The sequence below is a fragment of the Mus caroli genome, chromosome 9 (assembly GCF_900094665.2).
Source record: "Mus caroli chromosome 9, CAROLI_EIJ_v1.1, whole genome shotgun sequence".
NCBI classification, from domain to species: domain Eukaryota; kingdom Metazoa; phylum Chordata; class Mammalia; order Rodentia; family Muridae; genus Mus; species Mus caroli.
In genome coordinates, this window is record NC_034578.1 from 48,795,919 (window position 1) to 48,801,918 (window position 6,000).

Genomic DNA, 6,000 nt, shown 5'->3' on the forward strand with positions numbered 1-6,000 from the left:
TACATGAACCATGACATTTAGGAATAAGGTAGGAATCCAAAGAAACTAAGTAATGAGAGCCCAATGGAGAATTCGAGAATCTCACTCAGAAGGGGAAATAAAATAGTTGTCGGAGGTGGGTGGAGGGAACAGAGCGGGAGGTGTGTATCAGCTATGGGGAGGGGAGCTGAAGAGGGCACGGGAAGAGAACCAAAATGGACGGGAAGCGCCTCTAGGACTACCTAGGGTCCTGGGGCAAGATGCACAGGGATAAAGATAAAGCAGATTGAGGAGACACCNAACCAGTGACAGGCCCAACTTGAGACCCATCCTATGTGAGAGAGCCAACCCCTGACACTGCTAATGATACTCTGTTATGGTTGTAAACAGGAATCTAACGTACCTGTCTTCTGAGGGGCTTCATCCAGCAGCTGATGGAAACAGATGCAGAGACCCTCAGGCAAACATTAGGCACAGCTCAGGGAGTCTTGTGGAAGAGTGGAGGATAGGACTGAGTGAGCTGGAGGGGTCAAGGACATCACAGGAAGATCTACAGAGTCAACTAACCTGGGCCCTAAGACCTCACAGAGAATGAACCACCAGCCAAGGAGCGAGCACGGACTGGACCTAGGCTGTTTATACATTTGTTGCAGATGTGCAGATTGGTCTTCATATGGGTTCCCTAACAACTGGAGCTGGGGCTGTCTCTGATTCTGCCATTGATCTCCTTCTCCTAGCTGGATTGCCTGGTTAGGCCCCAGTGGGAGATGTGCTCAGCCCTGCTGTGACTTGATGCCCCAAGGGTGGTGTGACGTGATTGATGGTTTATATATGCTTAGCCCAGTGCGTGGCACTATTTGGAGGTGTGGCCTAGTTAGAGTAGGTGTGTCACTGTGGGCATGGGCTTTGGGACCCTCATCCTAGTTTCCTGAAAACCAGTCTCCTAGCAGCCTTCAGATGAAGATGTAGAACTCTTAGCTCTGCCTGAACCACGTCTGTCTGGATGCTGCCATGCTCCCACCTTGATGATGTTGATGGACTGAACCTGTAAGCCAGCCCCAATTAAATGTTGTCCTTATAAGAGTTGCCTTGGCCATGGTGTCTCTTTACAGCAGTAAAACCCTAAAACTAAGACAGGTGGTAACCAAAGTGTGTGTGTGGGGGGGTCCCCTTCTTGAAGGGGGAGGGGTAATGCAGGGAGGAATTTGTAAGGGGAGGACTGGGAGAAGAGAGAAAGGGGATGTGATCAGGATATAAAATAAATACATACATACATACATACATGTGTGTGTGTGTGTGTGTGTGTGTGTGTGTGTGTGTGTGTGTGTGTGTGTTGGTAGAGAACTGCATTCTTTGCATGCTAAGCAAGTACTCTGTTGCTAAATAAATTTCATTATGAAAACTACCCCTCCACCCCAAGACAATTTAAAACTCAAATAGCTGATAATATGAATGAGTGATTTTCATATATTAAAGATTCAACTTGTGGTCTGGGGGCACTGACTGCTCTTCCAGAGGTCCTGGGTTCAATTCCCAGGAAACACAGAGTGGCTCCTGGAACCATCTGTAATGGGGTTCGATGCCCTCTTCTCGTGTGTCTGGTGTGTACAGTATATTCATATATAAAATAAATAAATTGGTTTTAAAAATAAAAGATGCAACTTGCACTTAAATAAATGCCTTAGTGTTCATGATATCCATACCCACAATCTTGTCTTATATCCCATAATTATTTATCCCCAATGTTTCTTTTTCTTTAATTTTGACACTATAATTACCTATTCCTCCCTTTCCTCCCTGCAAGCCCTCACATATGCCCCTTCTTGCTCTTTCAAATTCAGGGCCTCTTTTTTGATGTTATTGCATGATTATATGTTTATATGTTTATACATATATAGTCCTAAATATAACCTGCTCAGGATGAATTCACACACACACACACACACACACAACACACACACACAACACACACACACACACACACACATCACCAGGACTGATCATTTGGTATTAGATAAGCAGTTGGTGTGCTCTTCCCTGAAAAAGTCTAATTCTCCCAGTCTCAGAATTCCTTAGTTGACTGTGGTTGACCTCATGGGGGCTCTCCCACCCATGTTACTATGCAACTCGTGTTGCTGTCTTTGTTCAGCTCACATTAGGTGTAACTTATTAGTAGGAGACACATTCTCACAGCAAACTCTGTGCCTTTGGCTTTTATAATCTATCTACTCTATCTTTCACAATGTTCTCTAAGCCTTAGATAAGTATGGGTGGGTTTTGTAGATGTCTCTCTCAGGACTGGACTCCACAACTCTTCATGTGGATGGGTTGTGGTTTTATGCAACAGTCTCCATTTTTTGCAAAGGGAAATTCTCTTGATGAGGGGTGAGGATTACCTTTACCTGTGAGTAAGATGTCAAATATTTAGAATATGATTAGGGATTGTGCTGATTCTTAATAAGGTGGTAGTACTCTCTCCTCCAAGACCCATGACTTCACTTGCCCTGGGTTAGGTTTTAGTACCAGGCATGGTCTCTCCTATTGAGTGGGTCTTAAGTCTGATTATCCAAGGTACTCCGACCACTACTACACGCTTAGGGTTATGACGTCATGCTGGTTGTTGTTGGGGTTCATAGACATCATAGCTAGACAGAGCTGTTGGTTGCTTTCCCCCTTTGGAAGCTTGCATGGTACCTTCTGGTACCATGAAAGCTAATCTTTAGGGAGGAGTCATTCAGGTAAGTTCCAGCTTAGGAGCTGTTAGGCCCCCTATGTCTAAAGTACATGATATCTTCAGCAATAGGGACTTAACTGCCACCTCTTGGGGCCAATCAAGAACAATAGCAATAGGGTATGTGTTTAGGAGTCTCTTGGACAGCCCTGATATTGAGGGTTTTGTTAGGCAGTCTTTGGCTATTGGAGGGAGCATTGTCAGCACAGATGAAAAATAATTCATTTAAACTATATGTGTATACCTATACACAGAATTACATGTATTATATGTGTAAGCTTTGATTTTTTTCAGACTCTACTTTTAATATAGGCTATTAGATACTTTGGCCTCCCTTCTAGCCCACCATCCACCAGAGGTAGTAGAAAAGAAAGTTATTAGGATACGGGGGGAAGTGGACTTGTTTAAAAATTGTTCTTTGGAGCAAATCCCATCTGCATCGTCAGGAAACCATCAGTTCAGTTTATAAGATTCAGCAGCAGCGGCTCAGTCCACTTGCAAATATTTCAGAAATATACCAGCAGTGCAGCTCGGTAGTGTTGGGATAGCAAATATGAATCCACAGTGGTAGCACAACCTAGCAGAAACAGCCAAGCCTCAGCTGAATGGGCACAAGTCAGCAGGAATGATTAAGACCAGCAGGGAAGCCAGGAGAAGTTCTCTGCTGTACCTCTCAATGAATCTAAGATGAAGACTTGAGACCAAGAAGCACGGCAAAGCTAGCTATGCAAGCATGAATCTGTCCCTGTCTGTTGAGTCCTATTTATACTCCCTCCAAACATCAAATGTCCTCCACAGGTCTTGCCTGACCACGAGTGTTGCCTTGGCAAATGAATTTGTCTTAGCAAAACTCAACTGACATCACCCTGCCAATTAGCCCAAATCTGAGGAAGCAGCAAGAAGCCAACAGAATACCACCGCAGGTTTTTGGTGCGTTTCTCTCATGACAAAATGGAGCTCAGCTACACAATGTAAGGTGAACCAATACATTCCTGTCGTTAGTGAAGAATCCTTTATCATGTATCCTTTCAGGGGTCTGCTTTAGCAAGACATCCTTTCACCTGTGTCTGCTTCAGGAAAACACTCCTTCATGTGTTTGCCCCAATAAAACGCCATTCAACACAACTGACTTTCCAAAGAAACCCTAAGTTTCCACTTCAACCAAGTATTCAAATATATGAGCGTGTGTAAGGCATTCCCATTCAAACCACCACAGGAACACTGATTGCTCTCGAGGCTTTCCCCTTCCTCCTTTTTATTTAGGCAGTTCATGAACTAATGCCACTCCCATTTAGGGTGGGTCTTCTCTCCTCAGTTAAAACTCTCTAGAAATAACTGCATGTGCTTGTGCAGAAGTCTGCCTCTTAATGATCGCAAATGCAGATGAGTTGGCAATGAAGATTAGACTTCATACCTGCTGAGATGGAACTGAAAATTTATGCTAGACTTTCCTGCCCTGCAAGACCCTCTGGTAAGAAAACCTATGGTTTTGGGGGTTGTTTTGTTTGTGGGCTGGGAAATGTTCTGCTTCCCATCTTCCAGGTTTGCAAGGACAAGTGCTTGGAAATTGGTGATACTTCAAGATCCTAACGTCACATACAGATCAGTATTAAGGTACAAAAGTGTGTATTCTGAATACTTAGCTGGGAGGCTGTGCTCTCAAGAACTGTTCTGATTTCACAGTGTCATGATGAGAAACAACCAAGGATTGTGATATATACTGTCCTGCAATGTGACTGCAAAAGAAACAGTGAAATTAAGTAATCAAAGAGCTCCAAAATGACGGCTGGCAGCCAAACAGAGACTATTTATTAAGTTAAAAGAGCAAGGTCCTAAAGTGGAGGGGCCAATAGAAAGAACAAGTAGTGCCATATGAGGCTCCTGCCACATCAGCTTCAAAGATCTGACAGTGAATAAGGGGAAGGAAGAATAGAGAAGCCAAAACTCTCGGTCCTTGGATTGTCTCTTTCAGACCCTAAGTCACAAGACAATTGCTTTCAACTCCTAGGCTTTGCTGCCAGTGACCTAGAAGAATTTGCCAGGTGTGTGCTCTTGCACAGAGGCGGATACCTACAAATGTTAGATAATCTGGAATGTAAAGAAAACAAAACAGAACCAAAACAGAGGTAGGGTCAGAAAGAAGCTACAGGATAGTCATCATGTGCTGCCTTAACACAGTGTCTTAGTTAGGGCTACTCTTGCTGTGATGAAACATCATGGCCAAAGCAACTTGGAGAGTGTACTTACATAAAATAAATAAATCTTAAAAAAAATAAAATCTGATGACTAGTGGGAAGGATGTTGTTACAATGTCACCTTTTCAGGTTCTATAAAAATGCCAGGTAAGATTTGTTTTTGCGAAGATGGCCTCTAAACTTTTAAACTACAGGGTCCACTGAAGCTCTACAACACCTTGCACTCCCAACCATGTATTCCAGAGCACAGCAGGCCATATACTACCATCTCAAATATAGCCAACAGCAGGAAGGCTCTTCTTCATAGCGTCTCACTAACTGTCACCACTGGCCATTGGTCTGCTCTGCAAGGCACTGAATGTTTGGATAGTTCCAGACAGTATTTATAGGGTCAAAATCAAAAGTATATCTCAGCACATGACTCATGGTGACTCATGGGTGCAAGATCCCTGAACCATGCAGAATTCTTGGTCTTCATATCAAAAATTCACATTGTTTGATGCTACATAACCCTGAAGATTCTGTTTTGTCATTTATCTTTCTGTAAAAACAAAACAAAGCAAATAAAAAATGAGAAGAGTTCCGTGTACTCTGTCCTCCTCTCCTGTCCCCAGAGTCCTTCCTCCGGTCATGTCAACTTTCATGTTATCACGTCACTGATTGATAAAAGTAAAAAATAACTTCCACCCAGCTAAATATCATGGTCAGTTTCCAGTTTTCCAGTTTTTTGTCTCTCTTACTTCATCAGTACCACTTGTCATGTCACCAGCAAATGCCACACTTCCTCTCACAGGGTGAACTGACGTCACTCAGAGTTCTGCTCTTATCTTATTCTATCTCATGGGTCCCCCAACTCTAATAGTTAGGGTGTTCCATGAACAAATCTTCAAACTTCTGTTTCTCTCTGTTTTTATTAAAAGAATCTCAGGTCAGCTGCTGGATGAAAATACATCTACATATCTGTATTTGCTAAAGCATAAATTTTTCACTCCAGGCCAGACCACTAGTCTAATATGATTTCCCAACACCGATTTAATATCTCCATGTAGAGACTAACATATACTTCAATTTAAAATGGCAAAAATGACTGGGATG